General features: G+C 40.2%; 1 protein-coding gene and 1 non-coding gene across 11 annotated transcripts in view; both read right to left on the bottom strand.

Annotated features, from left to right (window-relative positions):
- The window catches only part of NFIB (nuclear factor I B), a 257,521-nt gene that overhangs the window by 196,833 nt on the left and 37,607 nt on the right, over window positions 1-23,081 (bottom strand). The window lies entirely within an intron of this gene.
- TRNAE-UUC (transfer RNA glutamic acid (anticodon UUC)) lies at window positions 14,353-14,425 on the bottom strand. Its single transcript has one exon. It is a non-coding gene; the product is annotated as a tRNA-Glu (tRNA).

Here is a 23,081-nt window from a genome sequence, read left to right as displayed (position 1 = left end):
TAGATTATAGCTGGATAATTTGACAGTTCTCAAGATGACTGTTTCAAGGAAGGCTGGAAATGTACAAAGAGAGAACAGCCCGTTTGTGTGTCATGTGTGCTGTTCTCCGCTAGGACAATAAAACCAAAAAATCCCAGAAGGAAAAAAGAAAGAGAAATTCTGATCCTTTTAACAGTGAAGAAATAACACACAAATAAGAGGTTTTAAGTCAAGTTGGTTGAAATTCTCTTTTGAGAATAAGCAGTATCCTGGGGGCTGCCTCCAGATATTTTTGAGGAATTAGTACAGTAAGTACATATTGCTCAGGCCAAAGTTCAAGGCTCCCCAGGAGGGAACCACACTGCATTTTTCCCATATGGCTCCTGCTGCACCATGCATGGGTTCTGTATTCTAGCCGCACTACAAAAACTGCTCCTGCATTTTCCTGCCCGTTGACTTTTGTTTATGCACAAAAGGTGACTTTGGTTCACCTGGTCCAAATGCCTCCCACACATTTGACAAAATCGATGTCTTGCTGCTGCTGCTAAGTCACTTCAGTCGTGTCCGACTCTGTGTGACCCCATAGACGCCAGCCCACCATCCCCCATCCCTGGGATTCTCCAGGCAAGAACACTGGAGTGAGTTGCCATTTCCTGCTCCAATACATGAAAGTGAAAAGTGAAAGTGAAGTCGCTCAGTCGTGTCCATGTCTTGAGATCAATTAAAAACACCAGCCCTCTGGGTGTAGAGACAAGAGAATCTTCCTACACTGTTGGTGGGAATGTAAATCTGTGCAGCCACTTCCTTAAGTACAGAAGATCCTCTAAAAACTAAAAATAGAGCTACCATATGATCCAGCATTCCCACGCTGGAGCATATATCTGGAGAAAACTCTAATTCAAAAAGATACATGCACCCCAATGCTCATAGCAGCATTACTTACAACAGCCAAGACACAGAAGCAACTTAACCGCCCATCAACAGATGTATGGATAAAGAAGATGTGGTGTGTGTACACACACACACACACACACATACATACAAACATACAAACAGTGGAATACTACTCAGCCATAAAAAAGAATGAAATAATGCCATCTGAAGCTACATGGATGGATCTAGAGATTATCATAAAGTCAGAGAAAGATAAGTATCATATGGTATCACTTACTGTGCAATCTAAAAAGTGACAGAGATGAATTTATTTACAAAACAGAAACAGACTCATAGACATAGAAAACAAACCTATGGTTACCAAAGGGGAAAGGGGCAAGGGAAGGATAAATTGGGGGTTTGGGACTAGCACTACAAACTGCTATATATAAAGGAGATAAACAGCAAGGACCTACAATACAACACAGGGAACTAGATTCAATATCCTGTAAAACTATAATCAAAAAGAAACAAAAAACACAACCTCTCCATAAGATGCTTCCTCCTCCCCAACCACCAGCTGAGCCCCTCCTCCACATCTCAGTAGCTCCACATCTATTTACCAACATGATGGGTGCTCACATACTTGCCAATCTATCTCCTCCACCCAACATAAACCTATAAGAATGAAGACTTGACCTTCAGGGACTTGCACACTAATGACTGTCTGCTGATTGGAAGCAAACAGATGAGGTCCATTGATTTTACTGGGCTCCAGTGCATGGGTTTTCTAATAGCCACACAAAGGCTTTTCATTCATCCAAAAGCTTAGCTGCTGAAATGCCAGTGTTCATAATAACACACAGGTATCTGAGCTAAACAACTGAATTATCACAGTGTCTGTGATTATTAAACACAGATTAATATTATCACATTATGAGGTAAGATTATTAATGTCTTACCAAGAATAGAATGATCTCTTTACTGGAATAAGGTTTGTTTTGCCTTTTTTTTTTTTAAATGTTGTTTGGTTGGCATTCTATGTACATGTGTGTGTAAATATGTATATGTGTTTTAACAGGCAGGGACTAGAGGAATAAGTGATAACAATGACCTTTACCCCTCTTCAGTGAACTTCAGACAAAACTATTAAGTTATAACCCTCAAAATATTAGCATATGAAAGGACCAATCTTGTTCCCAAATTTGAATATGAAATAAACTTGGCTGAACCAGGAGGGGTTAACTCTCGGGTATTTTTTGTTCTGCAGCTGCACAAGTCTTACCTAATGTGGTGACCATTCTGCCCCTAACATATAAAGGGTATATCCTTAGTGCAAAACCACATGCAGACTAAATCTCAATGATATTACTTATCAAGGATTTTGAGCAACTAACTGCCTTGTTTTATTTACTCTTCCCACTAAATGAGCATGTACTCAGTGACTGGGGGTGGGGAGTGATAACCTCCATGTTAACCAAGCATGATTTAGAAGTGTAGGTCATACTAATGACCAGGTAGGAGTGCTAAGAATTGGATCTAATATAATTAAGGTAGACAGAAATGTGCTTCAATTTCTATAAAATATTTCAAGGGTAGAAACAGATTAGCCCTCCTAACATCCTTTAAAAGGTAACAAAAATTAGGATTCACTTTTATTGATGAAACAGCGGAGCATAGAGAAGTTATACAGGGTCATTAAAAGTTAACTTTAAACAATTTGGTCCATTGATGAGTCTTGGTGTGCTTTATAGAGCACTTAACCGACCATAAGGATGTCACACATGAGAAATGATCAAATGATGCTCTGATTGCCATTCCAAAACTTCAGACTCAACTCTACCTGTTCAAGATATCGCTAGATTCCCTTAGTCTCTGCCCCCCAGTTATGCTAATACAGAAGTGGTGAACTACACAGATTCTGAAATCAAAGCACCTCATCTAAACCCACCACTCATTAGCTGTGTGATTTTGAAAAGTTCCTTGATGTCTCTCTCATACGTAAAATGAAGCTAATGGTACCTGCTGCCATATGGCTGTTTTGAGAATTAAAAAGAAAGCATACTCTGTAGCTTCTGTTTTACCAAAAGCCGTCATTTTGACCTACACTTTCCAGAAGCCTCAAACCAACAAAAGTACCGATTAAACTCTAGAGAGGTTGAATTTGAGGGTAACAGAGTTCTTACTGAATTTCTTGTCTTAACAATCTAGGTTTTCATCTTTCATCTCACACCAAAACATAGTTACAGAGGGAAACACTGTGGCCAAGAAAAAAAAATGTATTAACCATATACTCATTTTGCATTGTTGTTCAGTCGCTAAGTCACGTCAAACTCTTTTGGATCCCATGAACTGGAGCATGCCAGGCTTTCCCATCCTTCACTATCTCCTGGAATTTGCTCAAACTCATGTGCATGGAGTCAGTGATGCCATCCAACCATCTCATCTTCCATGGCCCCCTTCTTTTCTGTGTATTTAGAAATAAATCCATTTCCTTAAAATTTTTAACTAGACAAGTCCCTCTCCTTAAGAAAGAAAATTTTCCCTTTAATCCACACTCCCAATTTCATTGCTATAAATCAAGAAGAAAATATATCAGAAGAATGGGATAGAAAAAAGAAAGCGAAAGACTCATAGAAAGATACAGAGAAAGATAGGAAAGAAGGAAGGGAATGAAATATAATATTCATATTCCTTCCTTGACTTCACTGACTTCCAAAAAGAAAGAGAATATGCCATACCATTAACACAGTTTAGAAACACTAGCCTGCTTGGCAGCCGCAGTTACAGAACTACAAGCATCAAGGTTACTTAATCGTCATGAGCTCATAAATTGGACCAAGGTGACAAGACCAGTTGGGCGAAAGGGATCAGAGTTGGGGGTGACTTGCTCCAACACTTTATGGACTACAGAGGCCCTCTTCAAAACCTAAAGAGACAGATAGCACTCTCAGGCTAACTTCCAGACTTGCCTTCTAAACAGAACCAGGAACTAAGTAAGTCCCCACAGCTTGGTTTGACCAGGCTTCACCTCTACCCCAGTTTTGAGGAGATTCTGCCTCTTCAGAACTGAGCAGATCTGAAAGAACCCCGAGAGGAAGAGCCCAATTCCTAACAAAACCTCAGTCACTCATAGAGATCAAGAAGTTTTGCCTAACAGCTTAGCAACAAGGGCTCTAAAGCCAGACTGCCCTGCTTCTACCTGACTGGGACAACTCCTGGTTGTTTGGCCTTGAGCAAGTCATTCCACACAGAGCCTTGGGTTCCTCACCTAAACATGTGTGCATGCTTAGTTGCTCAGTCATGTCTGACTCTCTGCGACCCCATGGACTGTAGCCCACCAGGCTCCTCTGTCCATAGGCTTTCCCAGGCAAGAATACTGGAGTGGCTTGCCATTTCCTTCTCCAGGGGATCTTCCTGACACAGGGATCAAACCTGAGTCTCCTGTGTCTCTTGCAATGCTGGCAGATTCTTTTACCCACTGAGCCATTGGGCAAGCTCCCCTCAATGGGAATTAAAGCGAGATTACTGTGAATATTAAATGAGATGATACACATGTATAACAGGCCAGTCTCAAGTTGTTGTGGATACAAGGTGCTAATTTATTCCAGCTTCTGCACAGCTAAAGAACCCACCTGCCAATACAGGAGAGGTTTGATCCCTGGGTTAGGAAGATCCCTCGGAGGAGGGCACAGCAACCCACTCCAGTATTCTTGCCTGGACAATCTCATGGACAGAGGAGCCTGGTGGGCAATGGTCCATAGGGTCACAAAGAGTTGGACATGACTGAAGGGACTTAGCACAACACAGCTGCAAAGCCTGTGAAACACTGGAGGTGGCTCTCTCGTGAGCTGGATGTTAGAGTGAATGCCCCAGGCAGGGCCAGCAAAAACCAGCATCCCTGGTGCTTCACTCAGCATTAAATGAACAAGGATTAAAACCTCAAAAATCCTTGAGTCAAAAAGAGATAATTCCAGAGATGACACCTACAGTGCACCTTCTATGGTGTCTTTGTCTGAATTTATCAATACATGTAGGCAGAATTATTGGTTGTACTGCTAGAGGAAGATAAGATTTTTTTAAAGGGACAATGGTTTTTTTAGAGCCTTATATCACTTTACATCTCCTATGATTAGGTTTTATTTAATGCAATCCAGTAAACTGAAAAGTGTGGGCTTTTTTTCCCCTCCATTTACATTTTCAGTGGTGGTGGCTGCTGCTGCCATCAAGCATCCTGAGTGCTCTTCTATGGACGTGCGTGCTGAGTCACTTCAGTCATGCCCGATTCTTTGCGATACTATGAACCATAGCTCACCAGGCTCCTGTGTCCACGGGATTCTCCAGGCAAGAATACTGGAGTGGGCTGCCATGTCCCCCTCCCTTTTAAGGACATAGAAAGCTGTAAAAGAGCGTCTTGGATGACTCATGTTAGAATATAAACTCAATGGAGACAAAGGTACCGCTTATAATGACTGAGAACTTTCATTCAGATCTTTTCCTTTTATAACTGCTGTGATCTAACAGGGCAATTGATTTCAACATACAATTTAAACAACAGGCAGGTTAACCTTGTCTGCTTATTAGTAAAGAAAAAATGCTTTCAGAATTATGCTGAATAATGTGGCCCTTCAGGTCAAAGAGCTTTGCAGGTAGGTGAGAACAGGATGGTTTTAAGTACCTGAAGACATTCTACCTACCTGTGCTGCCCTTCCAGATCTGCTCTCTTTGCCAGGGCCCTCTTCTGCCACAGAGCAGGTAGCAGGCATAAACTAGCCCGTACTTCCTGTATGAACCCTGATGAGGTCTCACTACTACCTGCCTTACGAAGCCTCTTCCTGCTGCAGCTACCAGCAAAATATTTTTGTGTTTGCTCCTAGATGTCTTATAGAGGAAACCATGCCAAATGAGTTTGCTGATCATTGATGTGAACCAGGAAACTACTTTGAGCAACAGTCCCACTACCCAGCAGTTTACTTTTCGATAACACCCTCATTTTGTAAATACTCTTTTTAGACAGTTTTACACAGTGGCTTCATATATCAGGTTAGTAAGGATGTCATTCCATTTTAAAGCACATTACATGGAAACATTAAAACAATAATATACACACATGAATCTGTCTACATTCACATCACACACACACTTGCTAAACTTGAAACTGAACCCCAGGACTAACAACAAACACATTATCCCTGGTTCTTTTTATGATACCTTCTTTCTAGGGTCTGCTTTCATTCAGGAGCTCCTACAAAATACCAGTGTTTCCCCAGACCATGTTCTAAAGTACATGAACTATTAATAAAAGTTCCTTTAAGGAGAGAAATTCTACAATCAAATTTGTCATTTTTCTGAGGACAAATCTGATCCACAGGCATGCAAGACTGAAGAGAATCACTTGGGTATTGTATGAACCCGGCCAACTATTCAACAGTCACATCTCGGAGCGATTTTGTTGTTCTCTCTCTATTCATTGTTACATAGAAAGCTCATGAAGTGATAACACTGTTCCTTTGTTTAAAAAATAAAGGCTACTGAAAGAAAAGCCAATTACTTGTGATGGTGACAGAAGTTAAGTGAAAGTGAAAAGGCGTATGGAAGTGGTGCTTCTTGTCCAAATACAGACACCTGGGGAAGAAACTATAGTCCACAGGGCTGCCTGTAAATTTAGAAATTCATGATCATCCTTGAAATATCCCTTAGAAGTGTCAAGGGTCCACTATACATCGCTTTAAGTGCTTAGGCCCCATGGAAATAAACTGGACATAACTGTAGATCTCTCCCGAACAAGATCCTATCTTACATTTGATGGAGGAGAAATTTCTCACACAAGTGGCTTATGAGGCTCTAGAAAAAGGGGCCCAGGAGTACTGTCACATATTATGATTGGAAAGGTCTTCTGACCGAATGTTATTTATGGATCCCAGGTATTTTAATCAACTGGGGTTGAATTTGAGAACTAGACTCCAATATCACCTCCAGATAGGATCACACTGGTTCATGTTTAGCTTTTGTAGAAGAGCTTCTCATGGCAATTTGAAGTGGGAGGCTCCAAGGAAGCACTCTCAGGGACAGGTGCAAGATTGAATTGCTGGATCCTGAAAGGACCCACAAGACACTGGTAGGAACAGGTAGGAAGAAGTCAAAGTACACAAGGGTTAAGTGAGCACTCATGGACTTCAGAGGCATGGATCTAGTTACTCCCAGACAGTGAAAGCTAAAGGCAATGGAGCCTCCAAGAGAACCTGGCCTCCTACTGAACAGCTCCCTTGGGCAGCTCAGCATCCCAGTGACTGCACCCAGGGCCCGACTGAGGACCCCACACATTAAGGAATGTGTCCAAAGTCTTCCAAACACAAAACGCTTCCTTTTAAAAATCACATAACTTTCCTTTTAATTCGTGTTCTTATTTAATTTATGGAGCTTTTGTAAAACTTCCTGGTTGTTCTCTAAAATTTTTTTTTATTAATCTTGCAGAAGGATAGTCTAACTTTTCTCCAAATCTCCCTAAATCTCATGGCGCTTCAAATACTAGGGACTTTTCCCCTCTCCTCTAGAGTTTTGATTTCCCATGAAAGACAGCCGTTCAGGAAAGACACTAAGGAAATCAACCTGAATATTCATTGGAAGGACTGATGTTAAAGCTGAAGCGCCAATTATTTGGCCACATGATGCCAAGAGCCAATTCACTGGAAAAGAGGCTGATGCTAGGAAAGACTGAGGGCAAGAGAAGAGGGAGCAACAGAGGATGAGATACCGACTCAACGGACATGAGTTTGAGCAAACTCTGGGAGCTGATGAAAGACAGGGAAGCCTGGTGTGCTGCAGGCCGTGGGGTCACCACAAGTCAGACACGACCTAGTGACTGAACAAGAACCAGCAGGCAGACACGTGTTGTCAAACTTTTCTGGCTACACAGCTAAGGCAACATGTAGGTATGTGAGTAGAAAACATCTAGTACCAAGACTACTGCTGATTGCCAAGTAGGGTGAACAGCAAAACGCAGACTCTTACAAGAGAGCTCAGACCCTGTCATCGGAAGACCAATCTCAGTTGGTTAGTTTCACACAGAGGCATACACTTATCGGCGGGTACATAGTATGGCCCCATGGGACCTGATCTTTCTAAACTTGCGTATAATCAGTCAGAGAGCTACTCAGATGGTAACAAGAGGGAGCCTGCATCACTGATTCCTGTTTCTCCATCACAATCCATTTTGCCCTTTCAATGGCAAGGCACGTGGGTATACTAGACTGATGAATCAAGGAGAGGAAAGATTTTTTTTTAAAAAAAGCCAAGACAGCAGAACTTAAGACTAAAAAGAAAACTTGATGAAGGGGAAGAAAGAAGGAACCACATCTCAAGTTTTTGTTTGAAAGTGACTACAGAACATTCACATCACATGTCAGCCCTTAACGAGGTGGTTCAGTTGAGTATATCACATTTGTCATTTTTCCTCTATCTATTCAGTTCATCTCGAAGAATTGTATCCACCTTCCAGGACTCCTCCTTCTTGTCACCCTCCCCACCTCGGCCTCCTAAACAGAGGCCACCAACTTGATGGTATATTTCAACTCTGGCTTTGATGAAGAGGGTCAGCTTGGCACACAGGTAATTTCCCTGTAGATTAAGAACATTTACTTTCTTCCTGCTGGGTCCCTCCCAGAGATACCATCAAACGTCTACCTACGCAATTAGTTTTCACAGGTGGCTGTTTTGCCTCCAGTAAAACTACTTTCTTTCCCCTTCTGCAAGTCAAAGCAGAGCGAATGCACATGAAAACATTTCAGATATGAAATAAACACTTTCATAAAGGCAGCTATGATGCAATGCACTGTTCCTGACTGACCCAAGTCATGGAATGAACTCCACACACCAGGATCAAAGTTGAAAGGAATTATTTTTGGGAGAAGAGGTAAAGGAAGATTTGGAAGGGAGAGAGGGAAGGAAATAAGGAGAGGAAGAGAAGCTATAATTTCAGTTGGTTCATAATCCAAAGGGGTTTTCCAAAAGTCTTCTCTGCTTTAGCAAACTTCTTGTTGCAAGTCTGTGATCACCTACACAGAACTGAAAGTGGGGGCTACAAAAATGTCCATACACATGAACAGTAGTGGCTGATGAGGTGGTTTGTACCTATTTGTTCTGTTTCTGTTGCACCGGGACACATGCAACATGAAACTACGAAGTTGTGAGATGTCCTTGTTTCTCTGGTCCTTTTTCTAAGAAAAAGCTCCAGTTTTAGAGGCAGCCATTTCCAAAGGGGAAAAAAATTTCAATGTCGACATAAATCCCTTGAACTAAACATCTGTTTAAACTGTTTCTAGGTCAGGGGTCTAAAACTGTGAAACACTAGGGGTGCAGACATGATTTCTTTCCCAAGGCCTCCAAGAGCTGCAGTCTGCACACCGCTTGCAATATTGTTTAAACATCTGGCCCTCTTCCCCTAAAAGGAAAGGCGTGATAGGGTAGATTGCCGTGGCTTTTTGTTTTAACCTATAACATGATTTTGTTATTTGCGCAGCCTCTAAATAAACTACCGTTAAACAAGGTAGGCTTTTCCTTTAAAATACTATTTAAGTGTTTTGATGTTTCGATGGCATTCTGTATGGCATGAGGAGATTTGTTTCACAAAAGCTGCAGACTCAAGGATGAGCATGAAGAAATGGTTGCCATCAGTTCTTCCCTGTGCAGAAAATCTCTTCCAGGATAGATTTTTTTCTCTCAGCATTCTCCTTCACTACTCTGACAAAAAAGAGCAGATACCCTGATTTTTAAGTCAAGTTCAACACTTAAATTTGACTATGGATAAAAAACTGTGTTTAAAATATTAAAACATAAACTCATTCCAAAAAGATGGGGGTGGGGGCAGGGGGAGAGAAGAGGGACACAGCTTCCCATGTGGCCTGGCTGAAACCTCAGAAATACATATATATGAAATTCAGCACTGGTGACAATAAAGGGCACTGAGGGCCATACACAGGTTTGTCACCCAGATCCCTCCTATTTACAGCTCCGGTCACCCAAAGGATCTGTTATGTATTCATTATGGAGAACAATTATGGATCTCAGTGGTGGAAGAGCTTAGGGAGAGCAAAAGGGAAAGTGAGTCTTAGACAAACGGAGCAGCCCATTCCGTGAAAAGTGAAAGCGAACAGTGCAAGCTATGAGCTCAAGTATCAGTGTCTACACTCAAGTACTCACCCCCCAGAAACTAGTATTGCTCCTGTGTCACGTCTCTGCCCCTAAAACAGGCAGGAGGTAAAGAGGCAACCCTAAAAAGCTCCCAATTCAAGTGCGAAAGAGTGATTTTGCTGATGCAGTACAGAACAATAGTCCATGGCTGTCAAGTATCATAAAGGGATTAGAGTTTTGTTTTGATTTATTTTAATGTACAAAGGAAGAAAGGAGACACACTTCAAAGGGTTTGCCTCTGGCCCAGACTTCCGGCCTTAGGGAAACAAATTTCCCAGCAAACATTATAGAAATATAGAAATGCCCATTTTAAATTGACCAAAAAAAAAAAAAAAACAACAACAAATCTTTCTACTAAGACTAGATAGATGTTGTATACAAAAAGTCAAATGCTTTTTTTCCTCTGATACTAGGAGACATGACCCATCACATACCCCGGACTTATTCCATCCGCCCAGTCAACAGCCATTCTTATATCCAGAGAAGGTTATTTCTATACTTAAGTGACTTTTCAAAACTCAAAAGTGTATGCCCAATAATAACGTTATTAAGAATAAAGAAAGTAACTACAAGAGGTTAAATAATTATCAAAATAGAGAAACCAAAGGAACTGCTAATGTCTTTGTACATAGGAGCATTTAGGTGAGAATAAAAGACACATTATCGGTTTCTTCAGAAAAATAAAAATGATCAGCAATGAGTTTTTATGTGTCTCAGTATTATCCATTATAGAATAAGACAAGTATTTTCATTAATTATTCAAAGATTCTGTTATGTCTTCTGCTACAACTCTATAGAGATACTCTTTCCTGACTATGCCTTATTTTCAACAGACAGTATTTCTAGGAGATGGAGAGGACAAGAATTTCAAATAGTTCTGAAAAATAAGAATTTTTAAATTCCAACCAGAGGATGTGAAAGCCAGTAAGAAACTTAAAAGGAAATCTGGGCTATCCCCACACCTAAGGCAAAGCCACACCTAGAGCAACCTAAGCAGATAATCATCTAATTTTAAAATAAATCAGGCTCCATAAATTCCCTCCCTAAATTCCTGAGCCTAACACCCTTTTACTCATGAAATTCCTTTCAAGCTACAGTCTAAGCACATTCAGTCATCACCAAGTGAATAAAAAGACAGATATAGTGGATATCATGAGCAACTCTGCAGGATCAGTCATAAAAATTACTGGATCAGAACTGCTTTACTGTGACTAGGTATATATGTGGGCTGTCCCAGCAACGTCCTTTGGATCAGAATTCAGAGCAAAGGTACATACTTTCCACTATGGATCCGATGTTATACTTTCAACTAGGAATATCTACTTATCTATCTATCTATGTACAAACTACAAATAGTACCCAGCATGAGGGAGGTATTATGGACTTAAAACTTGTGTGCATGCCCAAAATTCATATATTGAAGTCCCGGCCCCACCCTTGTGGCCTTGATCCAATAAGATTGTGTGTGTGTGTGTGTGTTAGTCACTCAGTCCTGTCTGCCTCTTTGAGACCCCTCGGACTGTAGCCTGCCAGGCTTCTCTGTCCATGGAATTGTCCAGGCAAGAATACAGGAGTGGATTGCCATTCCCTTCTCCAGAGGAACTTCCCAACCCAGGAATCACACTCTGGTCTCCTGCTTCGCAGGCAGATTCTTTACCATTTGAGCTACAGGGAAGTCTATTAAGATCCAATAAGATTAGTGTCTTTATAAAAAGAGACACCAGAGATCTTGCTTGTTCTGTCTGCCACATGAGGACACCATGAGAAGGCAGTCACCTACAAACCGTGAAAAGAGGCATCAGAATGAAAACTAACTTGCTGACACCTTGATCTTAGACTTCTGGGCTTCTAGAACTGTGGGAAATAATGGCTAAGCTGCCCAGTCTATAGTATTTGATGATGGCAGCTAAGGTGACTGAGACAGGAGGCATATCATCACCCTTATGTTGACTATGTGTCCTTCTCTTTAGATGCTCATCTGTCTTCCCTGACATCTCTGAGACAGCATTCCTCTCATGTTTAGGATGACTCTGCTAGTTTATTTATTTACCCCTCAAATGTGTATTGAGCATCAGCTATGCAGCAGGCATTCAGCTACATGCAAGATATCTCGGAGAGTTTACAGGGCAGTGGGGAGAAAAAGAACGAACTGAGCAATTCTGATAATATGTGGTAAGTCCTACTGCTGACAAGTACTAAGTACTGCAAGAGCCCAAAGGAGAAGCCACCATCTCAGACAAGGGGGATCAATGTATTGCAATGTCTCCGATGGGCCTTGAAGGATGAACAAGAACTAGTCAGAGGAAAGATGGAGGATAAAATATGTCATCTTAGTGGGATGACAGTGTACACACATGCAGAGGGTGGGGGATGTGAGTGCCTCTCCCTTAGACACTCCTGTAGACCTCCCTCAGGGGTCCATTCACAGCCCTCAGACCTTCTCTAGAAACAATCCCTCCCTTAATAGCCCCATTTACTTCCAAGCTTTCAATTACACTCGAATCTGTATTCCTAACCAGAACCCTCCTTTTCTACTCTAGCACTCTCTTTAATAGTTCATTTCAGCAGGGCATATGACCACCAGTTTGATTAAAATCCGAGTCTTTATCCCTTCCTCAGATTTGCTCTTGCTCTTGGATTGCCTGTGTTTGTAAGCTGCCCCAGGCTTCTCCCCACGGTATAGCCATCTCCTCCTCCTCCCCTCCTTAACCCTTCATGACCATCTATCATCACACTCCCTTTCATCAATACCTCCAGAATCCGGTCATTCCTGCTGGTTCTGTACTCAGATCCCAAGCATCAAATCTGAAGATAAATCTTTATTGTTATTACAAATAATGACATGACACTTCGCTTAACAGAAAACTGTGAAAATTCATGTATGAAAACACAAAATCCAAGAGATAGAGGCAGACAGGAAATGGAAATTGCTATCACAGACTCCAAACAGAGACGAACAGACAAACAAACACAAATTTTGAGCTCTGAGCCGTCGGTCAGACTGGGAAAAGACGACGATAAGACTGACTACACAAGTCTCATCATAGCATCCTATGCTATGAGGCGTGCCAACAAATCTGTTGCCTGGAAGGGATTTCTCAGAAGCACAGAATACTAGGGCGTTGAACGAGAGGCAACGAACAATAAAACAGGAAAATGCAGTTTTTATAAAGTAAGCAAGGTCTTCTATATACGGGTCTTTACATATAAAATATTTCTTAAATATTTTGTTTACAGTGAAGACCACCTAAAGTTAAATGAGGATTCTGCAAATGGAAGTCTATCCAGGAATACCATGACGTGCTTCTTATAGAGAGCTCTCTACCAATCGTGAAAGCATCACCTGTCCCTGAGACCATCTCTGGAAGTGCCAAAGCCAGAAAGGGACTTTTAACCAGAGTTAAATTGATAACGGAGGTCACAAACTAGTATCAAACGTACTAGGATACTACTGTACTCCTCATCCTTTCCTATTCCATTTCCTCAACAAGGCTTTCCCATAGGACCTTAGCTGACAGATAGTCCCCCATAATCATCTCCAGTTTAATCTGTATACTGGTATCATCACATTCTCTTTGTTTCATCACAATCTGAAATGACTTATTATTTTGTTGATTTGACTTCATCATTCTTTCCCAACAGAAGGCAAGCTCCCTGAGGGCAGAGCTCATGTCTGTCTTGTTCATGATTATACCCACAGCCCTTAGAAATATCACTGGTTTATAGCAGGTGCTCAATAAAAATTGTTCAAGTTATTGAATATGCAGTCTACATTTTCTGTTTTAAATCTTTATATGCAATATACAAAATACAGGGACAAGACAAATATTTTACATGAAAATTTTAAAGCGTGGCCTAAAATGTCCCTTTCCTAATTCCATTTTCTCCTTTCTCCAATACATCTTTCATTTTATTGTCGAAATTGTCATATATAAGACAATCTAATTATAACTTTTAAGAGATGTGTGAAGAGGTACCCACTGGAAACTATTCACTGTGGCAACTGAAACCGTCAGCAACCCCACTCTTTGAGCCTAGCCCCTTATGAGACTCTCCATTCCTACACAAGCTAAAATCTACTCACCGCCTCCATGGCTGTTCATGACCCACAACCACCAATGTGCCCGTACCTGTTCCCAATACTCACCTTCCCTTGTGCTAATTCCAACATCCAGGAGCCCCGCCCCCTCACATTTCTGTCTGAGAAAACTGCACTCATCTTTCTAGCTCATTTCTAGAAGTCACAAGAGCCTTCTCTGTTACTTGTTTTACGGTTTTGGGCCCCGCCATGTGCAGCTTGTGGGATCTTAGTTCCCTAACCAGGGATTGAACCTGGGCCTTCAGCAGGGAAAGTGCAGAGTCCTAACCACTGAACCACCAGGGAATTACTCCAAGAGCTTTCTTTGGATTCTCATAAATTACTAACTCCCTCCTCTCCACTCCAACAGTACTTTTTAATCTATCTATATGCCATTGTCTACCATCTGTTTTATACAATTTAAGTGGTTACTTTTATGTTTCTATTTCCATTACTAGATCAGATTATAAACTCCCCGAGAACAAGGATCAATACTTCATTGGTCTTTATAGTTCCCTAATATTTAGCACACTAGCATTTTGCTAGGAATACATTATGTTCATTGAACTTAACAAAGGTTCCTTGAACTTCTTATTTGCATAATTAGAACAATGAAAGAGGCACTGATAATGTCTGCTCTGGATTCAGTTTTACATAGTCGAAGGCCTGGGTACAGCACCACCATTTACTAGATAAGAGACAGAATTAACATCCACTTTACCCACTAATGGATTTCAATTTTATACAGTTAAAGGCCTGGATACAGAGAAACCCTTTACTAGATTAGAAGTATTTGAAGAAGTTTTAGAATTCTTAAGTACAAGGTTCAGAATCAAAAGTGTGCTACTTCTTTGCTTTCAGTATTGCTCCCCAACCAAGATCCAGTTTGCCAAATCACAACATCATTTCCAAAAGTATGAACAATCAACAGAATGAATGAATTCAGCCATGTGCATCTATCAGGCTATTGAGCAATGAAGCACAGAGGCATAAAAAATGGTGTTGAGACATATGTGTTCTTATTATCTGCACACAATGCAGCTATGCGTTTCACATATAGACGCATCTGAACCCCAATTTTACATATGAAGAAGAAAAGCATTCATGCCAACTCTCAGCACAACACACATCACATCAGTTTCACAACTGGTGGCTTTACATCACTTTATGTTCCATATGCCTGCATGTCCAAAATATTTTTCCTTGTGACAAATGATTGCAACGTAGAATCAGGTACCGTTTTTAATGACAGAGGCTACTGGCTTTAACTGTACGCTAACAAAATCTCAGTTGTACTGAAACAGGGTATTCGGGAACAGCTTTGTTTGCCTTCTCAGGACTCATTAATTTTTACTTTAATCATACTTCAGAAAACTAAAGAAAGGAAAGGAAGCTGAACTGAATTTTTTTTAAAAAGTGGCAAGTTATGTATATTAATTTTACATTACATATTTTGGAAGGGTAAATTCATTATTTATACAGGTGCTACCTGACCTCTGTCCAGGGAGTTATTCATTTTAACCTATTAATAAGCATACTATAAACAACAATGAAAGTTACGTGACCTTACACAGCTGTCTCCAGCCACTGTACTTCCATCGTTAAGGAAACTGTTAGATGACCCTGTTGTCAGAACACACTAAATCTGTCTGAATAGGGAAAACAGGACTTTTTCTCCAAGGGATAAAGCAAAAATCCTGGGCAGAGCTGCTGTTCCCACTGTACAGTCACCCTTGTTATTTATCATTTATTATTTACCTATGTTTTTGGTATAAGCATTACAGGAAGCTTTTATGCTGGTTGTAGCATATAATCAGTTGCTTATTGCCAAGGGAAAGACTTTTCCCCCAGAAAGACAATCTGTGCACACACTAATTTGAAAGACAGGGTAGGAGCTGCAAGTGTTTTAATAGCCCATTATCAAAAATTATCCCTTGGCTATAAAATCCCCAGACCACTGGCTTGAGATCAGCTCAAAGAAAAATGAGATTACAGAATTTAATCTAGTGAAGGGGAGTGAGAGAGGAGTTTTAAAAAGCCTTAGATCACAAAAAAAAAAAAACAAAGAAAGAAAGAAAAAAAGACAGCAGACAGAAACAAGATCAGCTTAGATTAAACCTGCCACATGTTTACCTCATACAAATCTGACACATTCCAAGATTGATTTTAATTTTTTAAAGTATGCTGCTACTTCACAATATTTTAATAAAGAGTGGGGAAGGCCCAGAAAAAAAAATTATATGGTGAGGTGACAGGAAACAAAACAGTATTTTGTCTTAAATTTGCACAACCTAATTTATAGCAATAAAGCAGAACCTATGAGTTCTGGTAAATGTCAGGGCCGTCATGTCCATTACATATGTGGGTAGGTATGAAGCAGAGTCTCCGTAGGCCCTTCAAAAATTGCACACAGCCGCCCTAATGCAAACCAGAAGTCTCAGCCCTCTGGATGAACACAAGGATTCATTCCCATGTGGATATTTACAGAGGGTCCCCTCCAACCCCACCCCATCCTCATTTATGTACATTTCAAGAGGCCAACAGGAGGCCATCACCATGGAGGTGGCTCATGAGAAGATGACGCCCACCCCAACAAAATCTGGCCCAACCCCTGCAAAGCAAGCAAGAGTCCTGTAGAACCTCCCTTTCCCCCCACCCCACAACCTCTGCTCTCTTACATCTCCTCCCCCTTCTCCTCCCCCTACCCCTCCCCGCGAGCATCTGCCTTGCCCAATCTCGCCTGGGCCAGCTCCAATAACAACATCTGCTTGGCAGCTTTTCAAGCCCACGGATAGTTATCTAACTGAGGCTTTTGTGCCGTACTGTTTATTCTATGTGAAGAAATGCCTCCTTAGTTGAAAGAGTACTTTAGAAAAACTGTGCAGCTATTAGCAAGTGAAGCACAAGGCTAATAACCCCCACCTGCTCATCAAATTAATTATGACATCTGAGTCATTATAACTCAGAAAGAAAACATGACTGCAGATTTGTCACATGTAGGAATAAACATGTATTAGGACCAGGAAAAAAAACCAGACCAAGAGACTCAGCTGGACAAAACACATGCTTCCACCTTGCAGAGACTGGAAATATGGATCCTATCTTCTCAAGTGAATGGATGAAAGAGAAGGAGTGGTTGGCCAGACAGCCACACTAACGTTAAATGGTGCAAAATGAGATGAAGTCAGGGAATATGGAACCTCAAGAAGAACACTTAAGGAGTCAATAATAATTTCTTTAAACAAAGCAAAACACAATACAAAGCCATCCCACCAAGAAAACTATGCTGTTCAAAATTAATGCAACCCCCTCCACTTGGGCCATCTTAGATACACTTGCAAGAACCCAGGAGACAGAATATCTCCCCTAGGTACAGAAGGATATTTTAGCAATGCTAATAATAGTCTAGGAAGAAAATATATTCAAGATGAAAATAAAAACCTGTCATGAAGTTACTTAGCATTTCCTAGTTTTATGAAAGCATGAAACTATCATTGTTAAAATTAGGCAAATTCTGTTCAGTAGTCATAAAAATATTAAAATTTAAAGTCAGACATTTAACATTATATTTCACAGTCAGTAGTGTTTTGCTAATATTTCACAGTATTGAAAGTAGCAAGTTTTCAGTGTTGTTTTTCAATAAACTTAAAATAACCAGCAATCTCTTGCTCATCCTATATATTTCTGGCATTTGCAATGACAAGATATCTTTTAAAATATCTTATCCCCAAATTCTGAACACCTTCATTATGATTTAGAAATATGTACAAGTATATTTTAACAAAAGTAAAAACTGTTTTAGAGTATGAATTAATTGATGAACCATCCAATATAGCCAGACATATTCTTTGCCATTATTTTAAAAGAAATAAAATTCTGGAAAGACATTTGCATGAATCACAATAAAAAGTACTCCCATTAAATACTGGCAACCATAAATTTAAAACATCTTTACCTTTCTGCAGTATCTTTATTACTGAAAGAACTTTTTAAATTTTTTGGAGTCCTTGTGCTGCCCATAAGAAAACACGAATCCTTCCTTAAAAACATATTGATATTTTTGCTAAATGATATCAGCTTACTATATTTTACATTCTACCTCTAGAAAAGTCATCCCATTGTAGCAAAAGCTATATAACCAGCTGTAGCAAATAAACTTCTTTTCATTCTCTTTTATAAGAGGCAAAACCCACAGAAGAGTTCATTTTAACACAGAACATGTTAAATTGATAAATCCTTTGAGGTTTAATATAAAATGAAAGCAAATCTCAGGAAGCAATACAATTCATTTTTTCTCTCTCTCTCTCTCAGTAAAACAATTCTGTATCAGAATCTAGTGCTGAGTTGATTTATGTAAATACGTTACTTAACCTCAACTTAAGATATAAATCCAGAGCAAACATAACAACGGCAATCCGGACACTCTACTCTGCCAAATCAGAAGATTTAGTCAGCCTAGACTAAAAATGAATTAAGATTATAAGAAGAGTGTCAGTCCTAAGTCAGGAAAACATGCCTGGCCAGAGCAGGCCAGGGAGATCACTTATTAACTAGGCAACGATGCCACAGAACTATTTGCTACACGTCTGGGAAAACACGTCCCCAGTTTTAAACTCCACAGCAAATCAAGGCACCCTTTTTAAATGGGTGCATTTTCTGTTTTTTTTCCCCCACATTGTCAATCTTGAAAAGAAGTTTGGCTCTCTGTTTATTATCTGCATAACTGTCCACATGTTGAGCCAGAAAAGGCCAGTGTCCTTAAAGGTAACGTGGGCCAGTGCCCGAAACGGAGAGATTGACTCAGGGCTAGGAGGAGTTAACACCTCCTTCCTGAAAATAATCTCCAAGTTGCTTTTGAACAACTGTTTCCCACAATTATTAAATTCCTTTACCATGATAGGTAACAGTTACGTATCCCAAAGAAGTATGACGGTGGGTTCTAAGGCAACAGATATCCGTCCGTCTCCTGAGACAAGCACAGACACACAATTTACGGCCATGCTGGTCAGGCAAGCTGTACAGAAGTCTGTCTGGCCGGGCCTGAAAAGTCAACACACTATTCTGCAAAAAGTATCCTTAACAAGTATCAGTGTTTGTTGTCAGCAGAACTTCGCAAATTCTAAAGGCATGCCAGAAAGAGGGCTACAGAAACCCTAGCGGTTCCCAGATCCTGCACAGCACAGGGATTCTCGTAGCCACTTAATCTCAGCACGCATCTCCACCCCTACTTCCTTCCCAATGGTATGTGGTCTTGAAAACACAAATGTTCAGGTTTCCTGAAGCTAAGCTGCAAAGGAAAAGTCCCCTCCCAAGAGACAGAGCTGCAGGCCCTTGGTACCCCTGAAACTGTCCGCCACAGTACAACATGATGTGATACTCACTGCAACCAGACACGGGGAAACAGTCTTTTTTTCACCTCTGATGTCATGTAACAGATAAGACCATGATTTGAGATTATATCAGTGAGTCATGTTATCTACAAAGTATTTTAGGAAGAGTTTGTTAAGAGGGCCACAGTATCGCAAGGCTAATAACCTCAAGTGTCTAAATGGCTGGGGTTCTTCTGAAAATCATCTTGAGATACTCTACTGGATGAAGAGTAGAAAATGACAGATGCAAAAGATTTTTCAGAAATGGGACACTTTTACTGGTAGTTCCTCATTCTACCTAATCCTTCTCTCTCATTCTCTCTCCCATCCCTGGCTGGCATTTTTCTTCCCTGTGCATACACACACACACACACACACACACACACACACACACACGGGAAGACATCCATTAATATTAAGAACAGTCTTCTGTAATGTTTTACAGAATTTCTCAGGGGCTTAGGAGGGCTGCAGCCATGCCAAAATTACAAGCTTTCCTCTAGTCAGAAGGGATGTCTTTTCAAAGCCCAGCCCTCATTTTTCAGTCTGATGTAAGTAAATTTACCTCTGTGTGCTGAGCTGGGCAGCTTTTCTTTGTTGTTTTTGTTTTTCTAATAGCTGCTGCTCTAGCGGAGCTATTCATTTCAAAGGAAAGTTAGAAGCATTCTTCACTCTTCCCCTTTTAGATTATTTGCAGTTACTGACTCTTCTGAAATCTTAGATTGGAACAGAAACCTAAAGCACAGCGCCGTCTGAACAGCACATCACCAGCGCTCCTGGGATCACATTTCTCTAGAACAAATGTTCAATATGAGGCATAAGAATTAAGTCTAAATAGAATAAAATTCACCAAAAAGAGGGAGTGAGCAGTATCTTTTTGTTAAAATAAAAAATGGACCTCCTCCATTCTGACTGAAGGATAATCATCTTTTGAAAACACCGTTTAAGCACCACACAAGAGGTGGCAGAGTTATGTGTGTTTTTTTAGTGAAATTAACTGATTTCTTGAGAAAACCAAATCAACTGAATTTAGGCAGTTAGTTAACTTTTGGAAACATTGTTTAGGCAAGCAATGAAGGAGATGTTTTTAGTTGATTTGTTTCAAGAAAAAGTCAAAGTAACTGTCCAGACCACCAACATGATAAAATCCAGCAGATGAACCAATGGCTTAAAGTTCTTAGCCTGTCCCCACCTCAGTCTATCCAATGGACCTTAGTGCAGCATGGTAGATGGCACTGATGGTAATTTGTGATCAGAGTTTACATGGCTTGGGCCAGGACTGCCTCCCAGCATGCACTCAGGTCTGCAAGTTCTCCATTTGTGTCACATATTTAAATGAGTGACCCAGACTTCATCACCTTTCTTGTGATCTCATGTCAGCTTCTTCTTTATCAATCAACATTCACCTCCTCTAAAGGAACACACTTGAATTCACAAGTTTGGGGGTCTTGGTAATTGTCAATCTCAAAATCAGAGTAAGAGAATTAATAAAGGGATATAAATGCATCTGGAATAAATAGTGAGAGCAAAGTACATGGAGCCATGGCAGCGAAACCCTGCCAGTCCAGAAAGATTCTCAAGGCTACCTCCTGAGTCAACCCAACCACCAGCATTATCTTGAGGGATAATGAACATGTATGTAAGTGAAAACCCAATTACACATTCGAGCTTAAGACTTTAGCCTTTTAATTTCATCACAAATACTTACTGAAAGGTCATGAGTATGATACTCTCATCCCTGGACACTAAGAAACTGATACAAAATTAAGCTTGCAGGAAGGACACTACCTTTCTGTGAAATTTTTCAAATGGTGTTGCAAATAGATAAACAGAACAGTGACAACTAACTCCTTCTCCCCATCTAACTCTTTTCCCCATCTCCCCTCCCCATTTTTTTTGTTTTTTACATTTGTGTGAATTCAGTCACCGTAATCTATCTAATCCTATTATGCCTAATGAAACCAAAAGACTAAAAGTTGTTATGGTCAAACCCCTACCAGAATACCACAAACTTCCTTGAAACTAGGAAGGAAAAAAAAGGAACTCAATCATAACCAAAATGTGTTTGAACATATACATAGCTCAACCAATTACCAATTTGCACCTGTAATGTGAAAAGGTGCTTACAAAGAATTACATGGTCAGGTACTGTGGGTTTCTTTTTTTTGTTTGTTTTGTTTTGTTTTTTAATTAAGCCCCAAAGTTCTAGGTTTACCATGCTTAACTTTTGAATATGAGATACAGAGCCTACCATTGATTTTCTATGGATTTGAGCCATTTAAAATGCAACAGAAAAAAACAGTTGAGGAAGGATCCCATACTTAAGCTCATCTCTTGACTACCTGTTGGGTGAGGATTTAATGGTTCTCAGTTGTAAAATGGGGACAATATCTATCTCATCCAACTGAGATAAATATTAAATAAGACAGTGTAAATAAAAGACAAAAGTGAATAAGGAAATACATTAAAATACTCCACATGCAATTACCTTCATAGCAGCATGGCTTGCAATTCAAAGGGATGGATCTGAGAAGGCTGAGAGGTAGAGTGTCCAGGGAATAATATGTAGAGTCAGGCAGGCTTCAGAGTGACCCTGCCTTTGCTACCTCCTTGCTGTGTGACTTTGGGCAGCTTATTTTAAACTCTTTGAGCTCTGATTTCCTCTTCCTTAAATGAGGAATCGGCCTCCCAGGTGGCCCACTGGTAAAGAATATGCCTGCCAACTCAGGAGACAGGAGATGTGGGTTCTATCCCTGGGTCGGGAAGGTCCTCTGGAGAAGGAAATAGCTACTCACTCCATATTCTTGCCTGGAGAATCCCATGAACATAAGAGCTTGGAGGCTACAGTCCATAGGGTCACAAAGAGTCAGATACGACTTAGTGACTAAACAGCAACAAGTAAGGAATAATAATGTCTAAGAGAAGCTGAAGTGTTTAAATAAAATGCTACACATAAAAGCCCTTGACTTTAAAAAATAATATTCACGCAAGGGGAAGTAGACCACACCAGAAACTTCTTATGGACCATTTGTCTTCCACATCTGTCTTGTTAATATAACTTCATGTAGTTACTTTCTAAATATCTTCAAGTATTCTGGATTAAATTCAGATTATGTGCTTTTAAAAAGTGTATCCTTTCTACATCAAGCAGAAACCTGGCAAAGGAACAATACTTTGGTAAAAGAATAATTTATCAATGTAAGAAATTTATTCATGGTGCTATGAAGATTTCTTTTCTTATAATGAGTTACTACTTGTGACCCATTTGTAAAAAACAAAACCTCAAAATACATTTTAAAAACAAATTGGATATTTTAACCTTCCTTAAGGATAAACTTCTTTATATGTTGTGCTTTGGGAAGCATTTTTAAGTAATAAGTTTGCACTTATCCTGAAAGTAAAAGAGCAAGTAACTGCCCAATAATCAGCTTTATTTTTTGCTTTCTATAATTCAGAATTTTGAAAGAAAACCCTCAACTCGCCCCCGCTCCTGAAACAAGCATAATACACATGGTTTGCTGGCAGAACTTACTTGAAGCATCTCAGCAATATGAATATATGTGCACTTGCATGCACACACACAGACACACTCT

This window comes from Bos javanicus, chromosome 8 (assembly GCF_032452875.1).
Source record: "Bos javanicus breed banteng chromosome 8, ARS-OSU_banteng_1.0, whole genome shotgun sequence".
NCBI classification, from domain to species: Eukaryota; Metazoa; Chordata; class Mammalia; order Artiodactyla; family Bovidae; genus Bos; species Bos javanicus.
The sequence above is the reverse complement of the archived record's forward strand: the minus strand, read 5'-3'. Positions and strand labels throughout refer to the sequence as shown.